Here is a 21675-nt window from a genome sequence, read left to right as displayed (position 1 = left end):
CTGATTGAGTTGCAAAAGCAACGAAAGGGTAAATTGTCCGAGGGAGTGAATAGTTTTAATAGGCTCTGTATTATGATATTTTGTATGATGATTTTTGTCACGGCAAACAAATAGGCCAACAAAGGGATCTAATCGACATTTGTATTATGACACTTTGAAAAATGTCACACTTAGTTGAATTATTGATGCGTGACCACCAGACAATAGGGCGCTTTCTAAACTAGTCAACAATTACACAAAGGATGTGAGAAAGAAGCACAATGAGGGAGAATATTCTCTGAGACAATCGCAGAAAACATTGTAAACACCATTCCAGACATTAGCCTGAACAAGTTTTAGAAACTGACAGGACAACAGTGAACCAAGATGTTTCTGGAAAGATAAATTGACAGACTAAATAGATTTCTTTTTGAAGCGTTGCATCACTCACGCCTTATGACGGAGTACAATCAGTGCTGATCTGGACTGTTATTGTCAAGGATGAGTTAGTTTAGCCATTAAGAGCTGAAGATGAAAAATTATCTCCTGGATGTGCTGCAAATTTGTGAAGAAAAGAATTTATCTACCAGTGATGGTGAAATAGGACTTGATGTTAAATCAATAGCAATATATATTGCAATAGATACGTGATCGATAGCAATATCAAAATAATAAGTGTGACAGAATATTCAAGAATTTCACTAATGAAGTAATTGAACATTTTGGGGGATGTAGGCAGAGAAAAGACTTTAGCTACTCAACCTCTCACAGACACCTTTGGTTACCAAGCAACATAAAAGTTAAGGAGGGGTTGGTTACCTAGCAACAACCTGTTGAGTAACTGGCGCAGCAGCAGTTTCAAGTTTTACCACCGTGGCTCATAACTGCACAATGGTGTGAAATGAAAACTATGGATAGAACAGGAAAAGCCACTTCACCAATTTGGTAGTATTTAATATGTTTCAAAAAAAGTGAAACATTTGATTCCACTAACTAATGTCCAACACAACCATCTGACTTCAATGAAGTAGCAGAGAGCAAGAGGTTTGTTAGAAAATATTATTGAACAAACATCTTTCTGAAGGTCAAGGAACACAGCAGATCAGGAAAAACATTGTGGAGAGAAAAGCGAAATTATGTTGCAAAACATTTTCTCAAGTTGGCAAAACCCAGCACTGGAGGAACTGCAGAGATCCACAGCTCATGTGGGAGTATCTGTTAACAGAATATCTATTGGCTGTCCTGTAAAAAAAACAAGCAATAAATCTGACAACGAATCTGACAGTTTTTGGAAGAATGAGCTCAAGAAAGTCATTGCTGAAAAAGGAGCCTTGAATGCAATTGGCCACAAGATATGTAGGAGAAACAGTAAGAATATGGAAGGAGGCGGTGCATGGACGCAATAAAAAGGGATCTGTAGTGGAAAAATGAGAGTACACATCATCATCTGAACACAAACTATGGGACAAAACAATGGAGACACACACGCTCGTTCACCTTTAAGAACAATTCAGAGATGGGATTAAATTAATCCAAAAGGGCTTTTTTTCTGTTCCCACTTCTGAGGTATAAAATATTAGACACTAAAATGGCAAAAAAAGAGAGAGATGAACTTTTACTTCCTTGGTTTTAACTAAAATCATCCTTAACTTCCTCTCTTTTTTTAAACCATAAAACAGAAAAAAACATTATCTAACATTTACTTTCTTCCATTTGCTACTTTTAATAGCTGGTTGCAATTTGAAAGGAAAAATGGTAATAAAATGGTTACACAACTGTCTCCAAGCATACATTTCAAACCATCTGCTGGTTTGCTTGAAAAGCCATCTACTTCAAACATAAATGTAAAAATGACTGGGTAATAGCGTCAGAAATGGTGATTGGATATTAAATACCATCTGCTGAGGCTGCAAATGGGTGCACATGGTGGAATTCACTCCGCTCTCTCTCCGTCACATTTGTATATCTTCCTTAACTTCAAGTGAAATGGAGCTACATTTTGTCCTGTTCTCACTACAAGCCACACGGGACTATAATACGTTTTTTTTCCACCATTATAGGAAAAAGAAAAGTTCAATAACTTAGACAAGAGGGCCCTCTGTACGTGATAAAAAAATACTTTGGAAAATTTTTCCTAAAACCAATTTTGAAACCAAATAATGGTTTTGACCACTAGAGGGCAGACTGCGGCCATGCAACAGCTTGCTGAAACACATAGGAAAGATGTTTTTTCTAACATATCCTGACAGAAAAGATAGTTAAGAAATTAATGGTGTGTAAAAATGTGAACAATCTAACTTTATTTCTTAATTATTATTATTTTTTTATTACCATTGACACCTTCAGTGGAGCAACATAGGAGTAAACCTTTGTTCCACACAAGCAGATGTTGAGAGCTTTGAGTGAGAAATGAGCAAAATGCTGAAATTCAGCATTTTGGATATTCAATACTGAACACAAGCGATGTGGGTCTCATAGAGATTTTTTTTAAAAAAGAAAAAAAAAAAAACCTCGTCATGCCCTGCTAAACATATGAGCCCTCAGTATTGGTCACTTTGCTTGCAAGATGAAAACCGAAGTCACACTGTACAAACACATCTTTCACACAGACAAGGTAATAACACTGCAGCCTGAAGAAGAAGAAAAAAACCTATAGTGGTAGAAAAGAGAAACCCATTAGAGCTAAGCATCACAAGTGCTAACATGACTGATGTCAGTGAAAATATCTGACCTATAAAAAACACTAAAAGAAGAAAAGATGAAACTTTCATGAGAAGAATATACAACTTTTTTAATAAGCTTTCAGACATTACTGCTCACTTCCAACAATCCTTTTTAGTACTCCTGGACTGTTAGAGATATAAATGTTATCCTTTCACAACAAATAGACACTGGCAATGGGATTTGTCAGGAGCCAGCTCAACAGGCCTGGAATGCTTTATGGTCAGTGTTATGCAGAGGTATGTTAACAACTGACATTTTTATCAATACTCAAAATGCCTCTTTGGTAAACCTGATACTTTTGGTGGTAAACAGAATTCAGGGCTGTTATCCCCATGGTGCGCAAATATATGCAGCTTTAAATGAATAACATTCCAGCCTGGCTTCTTTGCATTGGATGCCGTTGCATACACAATTTGAGCTCCATCTAAGATTGGTTGTCAGACATTTTTCGACATGTTTAATAATTCTTTTGCATGATCCTCACTTCTTATGGCATTCTACACATCAAGCCCCATACATAAAAATGTATGCAAATACTTGGAAAAAAAGTTAGGAAGGACAAGGAAATGCTGCTACTCTCACAATGCTTCCAGACTGCATGCTAAAGGCTTTTTCTGTCTTGTATACCTGGAAAGTTGAAAGTATTTTCTGATGAACCCAGTTTATTTATGACCTCTTGTGGGTATATATAGATTACACATAAAGAATTTAAAATTTCTGTCTAATTTCAGTCTTTTTTTTTTTTAAGTCATTCATACCACTAATTAAACCCGAACGTAATGAGACTTCTATGTGAATGGTTTATATCCCCAAAGAGACCCGCATGAGCAGAAGCAAACCGTTGACGTCACACAGCAGCGCACTGTTCATGAAGATAACACCATGCTCACCGTCTGTGGATCCCTTTTAAAGTTTATTCAGCAGAGGGAGCTGACAGAGTCGTCACAAGGCTACAACAACAGAAATGATGCTAATATATTTATATTAAAAAGCACAAGTAACAGCAACCGTGTGTTTTGGAGCCACCAAAGCACAGAAACAGTTCATAATTACTATATAGCTGTGATTGAAAGTCCATATTTAGCCTCACTGAACTGATGGACTGTCTGATAAAATTACTCAAAAATGCATTTCTCATTTACGGGCGTGTTGCTCTAATTTGATGAGAGGATCAATACCTGTCAAATCAACATTTGCAAACATAATTTCTAATAAAAATTAGGTGCCAGTGTTTATACTAAATACATTGATTCACGCATCACATTACCAGGAACAAACTGCCTTGATAATACAAAAAGAAGCACTGGCATGATATTCAGAACATGATTTATTTTATGACGATAAATACCAGCAAACCTTTTGAACATAAGAGCTAAAACAGTCTCAAAATAACGTAGACACAGAGTGGCTACTTCACATGTTAATCTCATTTGGATGTCCTTGGTTAAGAGATCCAGGTAAAGGAGGATGAATTTTAATATTTCTGGTCTCTCAACTGATTCATTTTCTGAACCCATATTTACGTCACTTATTTATTTATTTGCTTCTTTTTCAAACAATAAACGTAACCTTGACTAGAGCCAAGTGAAAGCGATCTAAAATTATCACTCAAACTTGTAACATGAGAATAAGATAAACCCAGGAAAATTACCTCAGTGACCCCAAACTCCCTTCATCTTTTGCAGCTATTTTATGATCCGCCCAAACAATTTCAGGTTGTGCTAGTCTCTCTGTGCCTGAGGACACAGATCAAAGTAAGGTGCGACTGAGCATCTACGGCTAAAGTGAATGATCTTGAAAGGGATAATCAAATAGAGACTCATCAAACAAAATGTAAGACAGTGCTTGTAGCATGTTGAGAGATAATTGAGCTCCTCTGAGGGTTTCTGCAAATTGATTTAAATTTAAAATTGTCGTGTGTTGCAAAGTAACACGAGGCATCCTTTTAGTCACCTTCAGTTTGTCTTCTCCCGGTAGAGAACAGGAACACAGTGATCATCCTGTGGGGGATGTCTTTGCCATGTTATATTTTAGAAAATGAGTCTCAAGATGAAGCTTGTACTCTCTTTAAATGTCATCTTTAGTGATAAAGATTATGGGTCAGATTTAAAACATCCATCACATTTACATGCTGAGGAGAGCATGTTATTGGAGATCAGAATCTTTAAATCAAACCCTTATGGGCGATTATTCTGCATACTCCTGCCTCAATATTGGGCATGAAATATGACAGTGATGACCAGGAGAAGTTGTTTGAATTGATTCTTGTTAGTTCTGACCCAAAGAACAGTTCACAACACAGGAAGTAAAGAGTGTTTATTGACAATAAATGGATTGATAATACTGTATTGTTGAAACAGGAAGTGAGGTTTCACCCTGTTGATTTGGGTTGCTAGAGCCAACAGCCTGAAAATTCATCAGCCTTGGAAACATATAGGAGATTTAGCTAAGAGAAAAGAGAAGATAGGGTTTTCTGTTTACTGGGGATTGTTTCACCCACAGGACTGTAAAGATATAGAAACTCTATGAAGGGAGCCATGAGTGATGATGGAAAATATATCGGAAACATGTTAAGCGGCCTCAAATGCTCTGAGAGGCTTTACTGACTGACATATGGGGAATCAGAATCCCGGGACATAAGTGGGTTTCAGAACCAGAGGTTCTGAGAGGTCAGGAGAAAGAAAAAGGTCGGGTACATGTTCAGAGACAAAGACATGGAAAGGAGTACTTTCTGTTTTGGTTAGCTTATTGATAGGTATGATGCACATTTTTAAAAAATTTTGTAAATTTACAAGATTTGTTTCAAAGGATAGATGCTTGCAAGAAGTCAGTACATAAAAATCTGTTTATGTGGCATAAACAAATCTCTCAAAGTGCTCCTCAGACAAACAAACCCAATAGAGCGAATAAGTTACAATGCACGAAACGGATAATAAAAACTGCAATTAAGGTCATATTTTGCTAAAAGCTTCTGAAATGAAAAAATCTTTAGCTGTTTTGTAAAACTACCCACAGAATTCAAACTGAAGACATATGAATGCATTCTGAATCAGAAAAATAGATGAAGAGACTCCATTGATGTTAAAACTGTCAATGTGTCTACTGAGCCACGTTTAGCTTTCTGACCTGCATGCAGAGAAAACTCAGAGATCAGGCTTATTTTGAGAAGTTTATAAATGATAGAGGCAGGTAGGTTGGATATTTTCTTTGTAGGTGAAGGTTGCTCTGAAGGAAAAAGGTTTAGTTCAGCTTGGAGATGAGGTGCAGGCTGAGAATGGAAATGTTTCTGGTGATGATGGAGGCAGATGAAGATTCTAAAGGATCTTAGGGAAGGTGAGAGTCAGGATTGAAGGAAGAATCATTCTGGACTAGTTCAGTGGATAAGGGCATTGTCTTAGATGCTGAGTCAAGTGACTTGCTTAATGGTGGTTGACCATCAGGCTTTATGGCAGCACAACTAGTGCACCTGCAGCTTCTGAAGAGAGGTGAAACAAGCACATCGAGGGGGAAACAATTTTCAAAACTACTTTAGGTTATTAAATGACGAAAGATGATGGGGCGTATGACTGAATCAAGTCAGCAACAGAAGCAGAAACCTGGAGGTTAGGACCCAGATTTTATATTAATGTTAAAACTGACTGATATGAGGTGCAGCAAAAACTATGTGAATTATTCTGTAGTAGAGATTCAAAACTCTTGCAGTGGAATTTCAGTGTTTAAGTGAACAGAACATTGCAACAGTGTGTTGATGCAGGTTAGCAGTGACTCCATTCACTGACATCGCCAAACTCTAAAACGTTTGCAAGAATCATACAAACTTCTCTTTCTGTCCTCTCATTGAAATTCAACTAGAGAAGTCAAACCCAATGGGAGAAATCCCAGACGGAGCCCCTGAAGGGACATAAGAATCGGCTATATTTTAAGGAAACCAGACTGAAAACAGTCATAAAAGCTTTTTTATTTTTCTAAGAAAGGCAATGTATACAGCTTCCCACAGTGGAACTCAATGCATAAGGCTTCCAACAATGTAATATGAATAATTTAGTAGGAATGTGAATTAGCTTCCAAAATACTTGTCACTAAAATGTTTATCTTTGATTCAGTTTTTGTTGGTTACATAAAGAGTTTTTTAGAACTAGGTTCTGAAAGACCAGTCAGTGAAGCAAGTCTTTCCTGCTGTCCTTTCAGTATTTAGTTATCAGGACCCTGAACTACAAAACTGAGTAGAAAAGTGCAGAATTGTTTTTGTTTGAACTTTAAAGGTTAAAAGATTATGGGACCTTTTCTCAGGCACATACTGGTGAAGGTTTGTGGTGGGTTTCTTGGTCATGCAGCTTTCACAGCTTCTGGTATGCAGGCTGCACTGCCACCAAACTTAAACAGCTGTCGCTCTCACAATAACCCGCTTCAACTTTTTATTTTTTTTTACAACCCCCACTTATCCAAGTATGAGAGGGAGTCAAGCAATTATAAATAATGCTCTGGTTATAAAAGAAGAAGCCAAATATATTAAGAGACATTTACAAGCACACCTGTCACCATTTATTTAGGGCAAATACTAACGGAGAGCAGAGCAAAACAGTCCTTAAACCTAATTTAATGCTAGACTTTCAAACTGATACATGAGCGATTGAATTGGTCACTGGCGTGCAAACACACGTGCAAGACGGACAAAGTGTGCACATCCATTCTGCTAAATTCCCTGCAGGAAAGCCATTAATGGATTTAAATGAGGACGAGCTGCCTCTGATACAACGGATCTGTGTGTGAAATGGAATTAAGTGGAGGAGGATGACAAGTGGAATATTTTACAGGCGATACTCATTGCTCATTGTGGCATAGTAAATGATGTTTTTTTGTCTACTGCTGAATGTTTAACAAATCAAAGTGATGGCCCATATTTAACTTCTCACCGACGCATCGTCAGTCATTATCCATACGGCCGCTGATAAATGATCTTTTAATCTCCGCTGCTGTCTGAAAAGGAGCCGCTACAGATAGTAACTTAGTACATTTACTCACGTACTCCATCATAATACTGCGGTGGCTCTGACTCGGGAGGTCACCTATTAATCACAGAGCCGGAGCCCTCAAGGAACCAACAACACCTCCTTCGTTCAAAGTGTCCTTGAGCAAGAGACTGAAGTCCAAGATGCTCCCAGTGGGGAGGTCAGCGCACTGCATGCCGGTGTGTGAATGTATGTGAAGAGTGGCTCTATGCAAGCTTTAATTTGTTCCACATTTCTTAGAAAAAATGACATATTTACTTACTGTTAAATACTCTGAAAATCAGCTGTTAATGCAGAGAAAATGTATAAAACTTTTTTTTATTCTACGCAAAATGTTTTTTTTTTTTGTAAATTTCAAGACTTTTACACACAATTTAGTGTTACGCAGTTTAAACAGTAACAATGGCATCCATAGGTTTACTTGCACTCAACATCAGAATGGATTTTATTTTTATTTTGTGGTTTTAATGATTAATTAAGTCAAGTTATATACAACAAACAACTATAGTGGTGATTCAAATGGTCTTAGTTTTAGGTGTAAATTTTTGTTGATCTTCTTGAACCTGCTCAGGGTGCAGCTCACACATGCAGGCTCAAACATGCAATCTGGAGATAATTTAAAGGTTTTTCATTGGAAAACCATTGATTTATCCAGCTTTGGACCTGTAACATTCACAGTTAATTTGTTAGTTTGAATGAAAGTGAAAGTATTTGGAGATAGTTTATTTCAGTTTCATAGTTTGCAAAAGGCATCAGTGTAAATGACAGAAAAACATGATTCTACCATGAACTTTTTGTTCAATGTTCTTAGGTTTGATTATCTCATCATTACTCTTCCAAATATTCGTCTTGTCATTGGGGCAAGCACATCCATCTTCCTTTTGTCATCACGAAGGTTTTCTCCAGTATTTGAATTTGCTTCTCCAAATTTTACTTTCGGCTTGGAGAAATTATTTTTTCTTGTTTGACATCCTCTAAATCCAGATCATTGAAAGGAAAAATGCTTCACAAGAGACCCTGTTGTTTTCACATCTTATAGGTAATAATGGACTGTAGCCTAACCAACATTTTAGATTAGCTCTAATAATTCTGATTGAAACTGTGCTTAACCATTCAGTCAGAAATGTTAGGCTCAAAACATTTCTTTCACTGATGAATGAAAATTACACTTTTTTTGGTTAAACCTTTTCTCTATAATTATTTTGACATCTTGCTCACAGAGCAAAGAAAAAACTAGTAGCTGAGCAAAAAAGACCTGATCAGAAACCAGTCTAATCAAGAGTAAAAGCTACAAAGCTACAAAGACAAGCAATGCCAGGGCCTCCTGAGTTTTGCAAAGAAATAGGTAAAAAGAAAGCAAAAAAAAAAAAACTGTAGGAATTGTTAAAAAGTATTGTTAAAAATTTATTTCATAATGATGTAAATGTGCTGTATAGAAACCAACATTAACCTGCATCATCAGTAAGTTGCTGGCTCCTCATCAAATTGACAAAACAATCAAATAATCACTAGATGAAATGTTTGTCTTCAAAACGATTTTTGCAACTTTCACCACTTTGAACCAAGCCGAGCTGATCCTAATCTTATAAATATCACATCAAAAACGAACGAGAAGCTTGCAGTTCAGGGCGACATAGATGGATATTTTTCATGAATCTAGCTGCATGTTGATTCCTATGAACCAGCTTGACCCAATTTAAAGATGCTGTAACTCCAACCCTGAAATTTTAAAAACTTTCCACTGCTAGTAAAAGGTGGACTAGCTAAAAACATGTTAAGATAGAGAATAACTTTATCATGTAGCCTACAGAGCCAGGCTATGACTCTTTTTTCTCACCACCTGTCAAATGTAGATCCTCTGGCTTCTAAGCGCCAATTTACTGTTCAGGGATTACAGATCTTGGTTCATCTGTTGTTTGTTGCTCAGTAGCATCACACAGATGATTTTAAAGCAGAATTAAGTTCCAGTTGCAGCTCTGGTGATAATTAAAGGAAGGAGCCAAAACTAATGACAACAGATAAGCCAGAAAACTAAACAAGTTCCACTGACTGTAGTGATAAATCCCTTTTAATAAGAAGATCTGCTTCTATATTACAGGTGTGCTTTCTTATAAGCCAGAGATTTGAAATAATACATTCTTACATCAAATAAAACAAACAAATAATTGCAGATTTTGAGCAAGGAACCTCAATTTCTGCTGTAATTTTGTTCTTTTGCTTGGAGCGTCACAAAAAGGTCACCTCTGTAAATTTTTGGCTTGCCGTCTGATCATTTGGGTAAATCACACGCGCATATCACCAGAGCTCCAAACAATCGATCTGACCTGCTGGCGCTTCTCATCTCCTCATCCCAGTGTCTCATGTTGGTCCCAGAGCAATTAGCCTGCTTGCATCCCAGTCAGTAGAAAGCACACACTTGGCTAATCCCACTCTCTTCTCACTTCCCCCCTTTTCTTGTATTGATTCTTCTATCCCCCATTGGACATTTTGTTTCGTTTTTTTTTCTTATCGGAGCTTGACTATCTGACACATTTAACTGGAGGTGTGACAGCTTCTACAGCTTTTACACTAATACCCTTTATTTGCCTGTAGAAGGCTGTTGTTGAGAACTCAGAAATGGATGTGCACATCTCGTGCTGTCAGACCTTTGCTTGTGTGAGTGCATGTGAAGGACTGTGTGTTCCTCTGCATGAGAACATGCTGTATTGTAGCGGCGCCATTTCTTCAGGAGATTTATCAAAAAATGAAGAAAAATTATCATCATCAGACACAAACGAGCCGTCACTAATTTACAACCTCAGTAGGTGATTGTCTTGTGTGAAAAATTCCTTGTTCAACACTGTTTTCTGAGAGATGCTGAAAACTGCAAAATAAAAATTTACTTTTTTAATGACTTATACATTTCTAGACAATCATTTTTTAACAGGGCAATGTTATGTATTATGGCAATGTATTATGTTTGCATTTACTCGATTCTTTCATGCATGTTTGAGAATCCTTTAATCTCCACTACAACCATTCAGCTGTGAAAAACGCCTGGTTTTCACAGCTGGTTTTCGTCATCCTTGAAGCCCCGCCTTCAAGGATGACGCTCCTCTCTGGAGCTGTAGTTTCCAAGCTTCTGCACGCAGTTCCTTAAGACTAGCCAGCAGAAATTAGCAAACACCTGGTGGAACAGCACATCTGCCTCTCAGAGAAATGGTAGTAAAAATGTTGTTGAAGGTTAATAGAGAAGCAATGTTGAGGTGACTTCCTGATGGCAGAGTGTCAGAAAGAGTAGGAGTTTTTAAAGAAACAGAGGTCCACTTTAAAGGCGTTAAATTACAAAGTCAGTGGGCGTACAGTCCACTTTCCTGCCTTACAAAAAAGACAATAGTCACAAAGTCAAATTTCTATTAAAGCATGTTTAATTTATGCAGCAGTTTTAGAATAACTGATTATTGTTTGATTGTGCTATAAAATGACATTATATATCTGGATAATAAATAATACTGCCCCTTTAACCAGGAATTAAACCAATCCAGGGTCAAAATTATAATCACCCCCAATGGGTACATTATTAAAAATGTACTCATTTTGAATAACAACCTCCAGTAGTTTGTTGTAGTTGTAGGCACTTTTCCTCATGAATCCTATCTGAGTGCAGGCTGGTCCGTAATTCTCCCTTAGGTCTTCTGGAAATATCTCCTACTCTGGAGAGGAGAGGAGGCGGAAGTTCATTCTCATCCCGTATGTGGCTGGAGTTTCAGAGCAACTAAGAAAGATATTTGCTGAACACAATATTCCTTTTTAAATCTGGAAACACTGTCAGACAAAGACTAGTTCACCCCAAGGACAAAACACTCTATAGTGTAGTATATGCTGTTCACCTTAGCGAGCAATGTTCATATCTTTACGTTGGAGGAACAAAACAGCAGCTGCAGTAGAGGATGGTGCAATACATAAAAGCAGGACAACAGAATGCATCTACATCTCAAGAAAACAAGAACAGCCCACGTTTTTGTCCACAGAGAAGTCAGATTGTTTGAGAGATATTTTTTTATTTGAAACATAAAAGAACAACCTTGAACAAATTAGGTGGCTTAGCATCTTCAGTGCAACCTTCACTCAGTTTCACACCTTGATATATGGAACCCAAACATTGCACATATTGTCATTGTGTAGGACTCCACTGTCAGTGACAACAACACTTAAGGAAAATTTAATAGAAGGGAGGTCCAGAGTCAGATTTGACCTTGATGGCCAAAAAATAGACAAGCAGCCTCCACTCACATCATTTTCTCACGTCTAAACAGATGTCTTGTTTTTTTAATTGTTTTATTTTTTTATTTGATGCATTCTCAATGATAGCTCACAATTTTGTTTTATCCTTACACATGATGCACATTTAAATAAACCATACGCTAAATGAGTATATCTGTTAAAAAATGAGTATATTCTTTAACAAGAAGACATTTGTTCTTGTTAAGAAATGTCTCCAGATCTTCTCCTATTGTCTCACTAAAGTGTAATCAGACGTTTCATCAATAAAACCATAACTTTGTAAGTAAAGTTGATCGATTGTGGATGCAATTCTGTTCACCTTTATCAGTTCTTTTATCAGTTCTTTCCCAAATTCAGCAGAACTTGTTTCAGGCTCTTCCACCCTGATGTTGAGAATTTTATAGAAATGATGCATTTCCATAAACAAATGGACAATAAAAGGCCTGCGTGTTGGAGCCACAGACCGTGTGCCGTGTTGTTGGTTTTGGTTCTCCCACCTCCCTCCTCTCCAGGGTGTGATCGATGGGTGCAGCTTCCAGCTGGTACTCGTCAGCCCTCATCAAGGAGCAGTATTTAGAGGAGTGGATTTCCTGAGACAATCGCCAGATGGTTGAATTAGTACTTGGGGAAACTGCAGAGTTCCTATTAGTTGTATGATGAAGCTCTTCTGCTACTCTTACCTCTTGTCTCTTCCTCCTTGGAGTGAAGTATTGTTCTTGGTCCTCTGCCTTTCACTTCCATGTTGATTCTTTGTGGCTCCCATTCACCTGTATGTCCTCCCTCCAATGTTCAATTTCCACCAGGAAAGGAAACAAACCCAATCAACAACAAACCTTTGCCACCAGCAATTACCCAACTTCAACACAAACACAATAAGGATACCCTCGTCTTCTTCCTCTGCAAAAAAACAAACAAAATGGTTCAGTGTACACCAGCAGCCAGACCTGAATTTGTGTTTCTCCACCTGCAGACGATCACCTCTGATCGATGAACTTCTAGTTTCCTTTTGTCTGTAATTATTGCCTGCATGAACATCAAAATGCTCACTCATGATTATCTTCTGCTTATGGTGACTAAATGTCCTTCACAAAATGGCTGCTAATGGGAATTTGGTTATTTTTATGCCTAAACTCTGACTAATCCATCAAATTTCAAACTCTTTTTCAGTGAATTTGAAATACTCAGCCATGTACAACAACAGTCTTTAGTTTGTGGGAACCCAGAACATCTAAAAGATGCTTGTTTAGTTTGGTGTAAAGCTAACTCTGGAACTTGAAGAGAAAGAGCGTCATGCTTGAAGTTAGATGGAAGTGCAAGGGATGTGAGTTTTGGTGGCTCGTAAAAGTCTCTATAAATCTGATTAATGAGATTTGGAGGGGGGTTTTGTTGATGTGGGACAACCAGTCCAAATAGTTTCCCATAGTTAGGGTCAGGTTGGTTTAAATTTATTTATTTTTATTAACAAAGGTAATCATTATTTTTATTCTAATTTCTGTATTTACTCAGATTAACCTTTAACATCCTAAAATGAGATCAGAAATGAGAACAGAAGAACTCATTACTTTTTGTCATTAATGGAAGCAATCATGTTGAGGTTTTAATTTTTCTAAAATCAATTTTCACTATGCAACTCTTTTTTGTTGTTGTTTAGAAACCTACTTGTTCTGTTGGGGATAAAATGCATAAAACTATTCTTTAAGCTCTAGATAAAGTTCAATCTCAAATCCGTCTTCACTCACATTATATCTTGATAAAATGGAAAGAGACAAATATGGACTGCACTTAGTTTTTAAACTTAGCACAAAACTAATCAGCGCTTCTTGTTTTACTTTCTTCAGCTTGCAGCCAAAAGGCTAATGACACAGTTGCCTTCCAGCAGCAGAGTAAACGTGGCTGAGGCTCCCTGCGAGCTGCTGCATGCAGTGACCTGGGACAGAGTCGTGCTGACTCTGTGAATCGGAACACACAGAGGCTGACTTGTCACAGTGCCAAGCATTCGATTTGTTTAGAGACACAATATGGCCATTTTGGCTGTGTGCTGAAAGAGACGCCAAGGGAGTCAGTGTTCGCCAGCCAACTTTCTCTTGTTGCTCTTCCTCTCTTATTTTTCAGAGTGAGACTGCTCTCTGCAGGGAGCATTTGAAGAAAGAGTTGGGGTGTGGGGGGTGCTTTTATGGAGGATTCAAAGAGTTGATTCAAAGAGGTAATCAGACAAGCAGTGTAACTCAGCTTTTTGACACTTTAATTGGTCTTCTGCTTGATTTATGACTTTCTATTTCATATCATATTCATGGCAGTTTTTTTTGTAAAGTTTGTTTTGGACATATGATTTAAATTGTTGATGCAAAGTGTCCGTCTAAAAAGGCTTTTTGAATACATAAAATTCATGACATTTCTTTTACATCATAACTGCATTAATCAGACTGATGAAAGGTTAATTGTTAAGATACTGCCCTTGAAATTTGCTTTATCACGCAATGTAATAAGATTTTTTAGAAGAATTACATATTCATATTAATACTGAACAAAGAATTGTGCTTTTTCACATTCTGGATGCTGCTTGTGGATTTAGCATCAGGCTCTTAATTTATTTGGGCACTGATTCTGCAGTTCCTCTCAGATAATGTTTGGTTTCTTCTGACACTTTCAATTATTATATATTCCTCTCTTAACTAGGTAACCCTGCAATATATACACTGATCATACTAGGTCTCCATCCTTGTATTCATCCAAGAGTATTGTTTTGAAACTTCCTGTTCTGACCTGTTTCTTGTTTATATGGATTTCGATCTCTGCTATCTCTCTGGTGTTTTCTCCTGGCCTTCCTGCCAAACTTTCTGCAAGTTGCTGCTTTTGTGTTTGGGGCTGAAAAACAAAACTGTGTCCAGGAAAAAAAACAACAAAAGTTCGCTGTTCCATCACCCATTAGTTACAGGACATTTCTCCCACAAAATGGCAGAAAATCCATCTGTGTAAATTATATCAACATCTGTAAAGTACATGAACTCAAAACTTGGTCTGAACTCCATAAAGTATTGGTATGGTACCTCTGAACAGGTTAGGATAGATCTATAAGCTGTTCAAAATGTAATAATTTATTTTTTTTTTTTACACAAAATCCTTCTTAGATAATGATATTAGTCCACTCAGTTCTGTCTATTTTGAACTCCTTTCAGAATGAGCGCTCTTAGAGCCTTTTGTCACTTTAACTCTAAATAACCCACTGCTGGCCACACTCCCAAACTCACCATTTACACTTTCACATGAAAATGGCGGAAAACTGATGCGTAATTATACAATCATAGTTTTTTAGAAAAGCAGAAGTGAAGACTCCTAAACTATCAACAAAAATGCAGCGAGTGGTTTCTAAATGGTAAGTCAACAAAACGGTTGTCTTTTCCAGCAGCCATTGTGCGGTGCATTCAGTGGTTACAGTAACCCTGTGGTTGCCAGGTGAGTAGCAGTCTCTGCTGATTTAACAAGTTGCAGTTGGAAGGTTTTAGAAACAATTTTCCAGACACCAAAAAAACACTAAAAAGTGGTTTGGGAAATTTCTATGAGCCTGGGCTGGAAGCAGTAGAAACCCAAATGGAAGAAGAAAGATGTGCAAAATGAGAATATTGCATAACACATCTTTAAGAAAGTTTAGGCTGATTTAATTGCAGATTTCAGCTTGTCTGTATTGTTGCGTCTATTTCTCATTTTCCTCTTGAGCGTGACACTTAGATTTTTGATCTACGCGGTAAGTGAAGTGAGTTTGCTGGCAAATCAAGCATTAAAATAACTTTTGGCACCATGTGAAGGTGGCAAGTCCTTCTAGAAAATTAGAAAATTAAATCAGTATTTCCACATTGCTTGAAATATAGATTAAAACTTGAGGACCAGCATTAAAAGATGAGAGGACTCTACAAATTAACCTTTTCTTCTGTCTACTGGAGTCTAACAGTCATGGATCTCCCTTTTTATTAAATTTCTCATTACAACTTAGTTTGAATAAATTCCCATACATTACACACAGTTGGAAGCACCTACAGGCAGTGTTTTTTTTTTGTGTTGTGAACTTAAGCTGATAAATTCCATCCTACACTCACTGTGTTATCGATGCACATGAAAGCGTGGGGTTAAAGATGGAAGCACGAATTAGGCATTAAAATCAATTACCAATGTGCTATCCAGCAGATTAGCAGATGTAAACTTGTTGCAGGCTATTAGCAGCTGCAAACCAATTTATTCGGTATTTTTTTTCTGAACAGAGCTCAATTTTCAGCAAAACAAAGGTATGACTAATGAGGCACCCCAAAGCAGAAAAGCGTAGGAAATGTTTGGGGAAAGGGAAATAATTAATTGCTAAATTAATTAAATTGTAAAACCAGAATGTTTTCTGTTTGGCGTTATTTACATAATTTGATTAGTTAAACATTTGTCCAAATCAAAAAAAGACTAGAAATTAAAAATCAAACCATGATGCACCTTTTTTGTTTTTTCCTTCAGCCAAACCTTTGTGATGTGTGCAGAATGCAGATCAGCATTGGCTTGTTAGACAAAAAGAATGGAGCTCTGTGGAAGAGCTGTCATCTTAAAGGCACCAGATGTTTCTCTAAGCTATCAAGGTAGTTTTTTCCCTTAATGTAGTAATAAAAGATGTGGGAATTACCTTTGCCAACGGTGCTGGTACAATCAAAGAAAGTAAATCTTGCTTTTTGGACTTGGATGTCTGGTCAATGCACGTAATTACTCTAAAATGCCACACACATTGAAATATCTTTCTAAGTGATCAAATTCAGGCATTTAAATTACTTTAAAGGCCATAGATGTCCATTTTAAACTATACAGGCATTCAAACTGCTTTTACAATGCAGGGCCAGTGAATGATGAGGCACATAAGGAGCAAAGGCCTCCAAACTTATTCTTGCCTTCAGATTACCTCAAACCACTTGGTGACACAAAGGAGAACATCAGTCAAACTCACAAGGCAAACAGTCCAACTTCTATACAACTTTCCAAAACAGTCTTTGTTCAAAGCTTCTCAGTTAAACCACTGGATGAGTCTTCATTTTTCAGTTGTCTAGAGAATGATACCTGACAGTTAAGGTTTTTGGTTTGGGTTTAAATTTAACACCCCTTTACTTGACATTTTAAACAATTTTGTGGGGACAGTTTTGGAACAATTGGTCCTTCTAGGCATAGATGAACAAAGCTGGTGTTAATGAACTTGACTTGCTTGCACATACCTCTAATTTCAATTTCAGAAAGCAAACTATCTCATCCACCATCAGTGTCTGGCCTGATTTTGGAAATGGTTTTGTTCATTGGATTTACATGTTACCTTTTGGAAAGCCTTTACAGAGGAGTTGGGTATGTTATAGTTGGTTGGTTATTTTGTTTGTATTTTTTATCAAGGTCATCAGCATTGTTTTTATTTTTTCCTGTTGGTATTGAACTGATCAGGTAAAATGGGAGCTAACAAATTGGAAAATCAGTAAGAGCAGAAAAGTCTTGGTAAATCAAATAAAAGAAACCATACATTTCACACTAAGTAGAAGTTGAAGAGTAAATCTTCCTTTTACCACGAGTGTGTTCTGCAAGAATAATTGGCCCAGAGAAAGAAAAACTGTGTGTCAAGAGTGACCTAATTAGTTAGAGCAGAGACTTTTAACATTGCACACTGTCTCTTAAACAAATTGCAGGCGAATGGATCGGCAAACTACATCTTTTGTGTGTGTCAATGAAGGGGAAAAAAACATGCAGCTTCTTCATTTGTTCTGTGGTTTCAAAACACGGTGTCTGAAAGGCAGCATGAAGAATGATCAAGAAAATATTGATGATCTTCCTGAGATTAATTGCAATTCAGGGAAATGGGATACAGCTGATCGATAATAATTAGAAGTCAGTTACGTAAGTAAATCATTCATTAGTAAAACCGATGTCAAAAACTTGCTTCCACTCTGTTCTTGATTGCATTTCACGCAGCTCATTATATTCTGCTCTAATTTCTTTGTTTGCTCTAATCTCTTGCTTATCTATAATAGTATCATTGGGATGTCATACTCGTCTCCCTGTTGTCTTGGCAGTGAGGTAGAAACTTTTTCCCAGTAATGGGCTCGCTATTGAGCATTAACAAGTAATTGAACAGTAATGAACTGTTCTGTGACCTGTGGTGTGTGAGTAATTGATTTTGAAAGCAGCATTTGCGGGCACAATGTGTGTCTACAGGGTAGGCAGGCGTGCACTGTGTAAAAGGCAGCTGTCGCAACAAAGAGCTGTTGTTGCACCTTTGACCTACAGATGGCGATGCTGCACTGTTTGGACGAGTGAAAGCGCCATTAATCCAGCGTGATACAGCTTTAGGTGATGATCCCTCCTTAAATAAAAAGGCAACTCGGAGTAAAACCCACCAGTGTCCACCTCATATGGATTAAGATTTGTTTTGTTGTGTTTGGGGATTAATATACTATCTTGGTGTGTGTTTCCACAGCTGTCTCCAACTTCACACTGCCTCTCAATTTTTTATCCTTGCTCTCATTCCTTATATATCTAACTGTCGCAGAGTGTAATGCTGGGATTTCATTTCTCTCCACATATCTCTTATTTAAACTAACCCGACCCAGAGCAGTGATTGTCATCTGCTTCAGTTTAACAAACCCCCTGGCAGGCTGGACCAGGTCTGTGATTTACAACGAGCCCAAACAACAAGGAAAAAATATGAGTAAGATAAATTGGAGCTGAAGAAACATCTGGACTTTCCTAACTCCTTATAAAATGTTATTGTCCAATAAAGCTCAAGACAATACTTAATAAGATATTCACAAAATCCAACATTTTGTTGTCCATTTTAGTCTCTCTGGTGCTGTCTTACAAAACTACATGGATTCTGTCCATCTCTTCAGCAGAAGTAAAGACTTCAGCTGCAGCTATAAAGGGTTTTGTATGCACATACAAAACATAAAAATAAGTGTAATTTTAACAATTTCCACCTATATTGTGACTTTCATCTGATTAAAAATTGACTGAAAAATAAGCAAACTTATTAGTGGGCACAATTTGTTCTGATCTGAGTGTGCAGTCTCTTAAATTAATACTTTGTTGAGGTACATTCAGATATAATTTAAGCAGTGTTCTTTCCTTTTGTGAAAGTTATGTGATTAGATTACGAAAATGATTCATTTCTCAGCTGCTCCACACGAGCCCCTTGTTTTTATGTCGCCTTTAGTTCTGCGCTCCAAATCTGTTTTTTTTTTTTTTGGCAAGGCCATATTTTGTTATTCATGTAGTTTTGGACTCACTGCAAAGCAGAAATTCTTCATATTCGTGTTTGTTTTTTTTGCAGGTGTTTGGTTAAAAGTGATTGTTTAATGAATTTTAGTCAACTTCACCAAAAGACAGCTAAATCTGACCCCACAGATTTCTTCTTCCACCACCATATTTTAAACATTTAAAACATTCTTTTGGCAAAATTCTGCTTTTGTTCAAATTTACTCCCAAATTTTAGCCCAAAGGTTCATTTTTGTTGTTTTTCATCAGAAGGTAAAATGTTCTTCCCCCAAAGTTTTGGTAGATTTTATGACGATCTGGATGTTTAATTTAGCAAAAAAATGCTTCTGGTGCTGCTGCCTTGATCACGAGTCATACAGCAGATCCATTAGAGCTTGTCACATGTGGAACATCAATGTCGCTTCCTGCAGGGTTGTGATCAGCTTCTTGGATTTTTTCTTTTTTAGCAGTTTTCTGTGAAGTACGTCCAGTTCTCCCATGTTACGTCTTCTCTCTGTTACCTTTGTACAGAGATTCTTTTGATCTTTTGTAACGACTCTGCAAACATGATGCTTCCTTGTGCTTGCAAATGAGCAGCTGGCAACTGTGCTCATTGTGGGTTGATCAGATTCACATAAACTGCCAAGAGGTGTAAACTCATCAAGATTTGTCACAGTAAATAATGTGAAATTTTAAATTGAAAGATGCTTTGACAAAGTAAAAGTTTTAAAGGTGTTGTTTTGTGGTTGAAATGTAGAGAATTTTTCTTTTAAAAATAAAGATGGAAGATTGTTTTACTGTGGCAGCATGCATAGAACTTCTCTCCTCTCTGATTTACATAGCAAAATATTTGCTGACGCTAATTGACATGGCAGTTTTTCTGTGATGGAAGTCATTGTGGTATGACATGTTGCTTTTTATCCGAACAACATCTTAGACAATGCTTCTAGTTTGTTTATCCTGATTATCAATGTAAACTGAATTTTGGACTCGAAAAGCTCCAAAAGAAATCTTTACCCATTCTTGTTAGCACAGCCTGATGAAGTCTGCTTCGGTCGGGTTTATTATGATAAATTTTATTCATTTATTTCTAAAACTGTGAACCAAATTTCATTAAAAATGGTCAGTGCAATTTCAAATAATTCAAAAAGACATGAAAACAAGGACGTATCTGCTTTGCATCACAGCCTGCACAAATACAGTAAAACAGTCCTTTTCACTAAACACATTTTTTATCATCCCTTCTGATTATGCAGTGCAAAGTGGGGTTGCATTAACCTCGCAGTCACCCCAAGGCTCATCTCTTTCATTGGCCCCACAGAGCAGCGGCTGTGGAGGGCTTTTGCCTTGGGCACAGATGGTAGCATCATGAGACTCTGGGGACCGTCCAGGCTTGTGGCCAGGTTCTGTTTTCTGTGAGAACAGGTAAGCCGATAGCAGAGTGATGGAGGACGACAAGAGAAAAGATATAATTGCCACAATCATTTCCTTATGGCTGCATCATTGAATTTAGGTGTTTGTTATTGTCCTGCCTCCTGCTGAAAACAAGCAATTATTTAAAAAAGTCAAAGAAGAACTAATCGGCTGGAGAGATGGTGATTTGAGCTGGCGCGCTCTGCCGTGTTTTATTCCACAATTTGCATTGCAAACAGAGATGTGAAAAGGGACTGAAATGGATTTGATTTTATTTGCTGTTGGAAATGATGAAATAGCTCGCCACACATGTTGACTGCTTGGGTTATTGTGACCGTCAGCTTGCCTTCATTTCCTGCCTCTTTGGAAACACTGGGATATATCTTAGTGTGTCTGAACCCAGCTTGGGTTTCATAGTAGCTACAGTTTCAGCAAAAGTTACATAAAGCTATTTGTCTGAATCCAATGCCTCTTCCAAACCAAGATGCAAAATGAAAGTGCAGGAAAAATAATAACTATTTGAATGAAATATTGAAAATACGAGCTTAGCATTCACTTGATTATCTGTACTAACACAGTATAAAGCCAAAATAATATCTTTTGGTTTAACTCAGTTGATTTAACATGTGGAATTGAGAAAACCAGATAATTAACTAATTCTATTTTGTAAATGTTATTGTACATGACTCTTGTTCAAATAAACCAAAGTTTGACATCAGAAACCTCAGCGCCAAGCCTACAAAAAAATGTAAATTAGGCCATTATGTAGTACTATAAAAGAAGCATGGTTTTCAATGAGCTTTAAAACAACAAAATAATCCAAATGACAGTCTACATCCCTGAGGGGGTCTTTGTTTAATATGGAGGGATTAGATTAGTTTTACCTAGTTTGTTGTGCAGTGTAAGAAAGCTCATCCAAGGCTGTGCAGATGCTGTTTACCTCCCGACACAAGACGATGTTGACGGTCGACTGGAAACCGATGAAATAAAAAGTGTCTCAAAAGTGCATCTCAAAGAGCCAGGAGAGCTTTTCCTT

Source organism: Poeciliopsis prolifica, unplaced genomic scaffold (genome assembly GCF_027474105.1).
Source record: "Poeciliopsis prolifica strain line A6 unplaced genomic scaffold, Auburn_PproV2 SCAFFOLD023, whole genome shotgun sequence".
NCBI classification, from domain to species: Eukaryota; Metazoa; Chordata; class Actinopteri; order Cyprinodontiformes; family Poeciliidae; genus Poeciliopsis; species Poeciliopsis prolifica.
The sequence above is the reverse complement of the archived record's forward strand: the minus strand, read 5'-3'. Positions refer to the sequence as shown.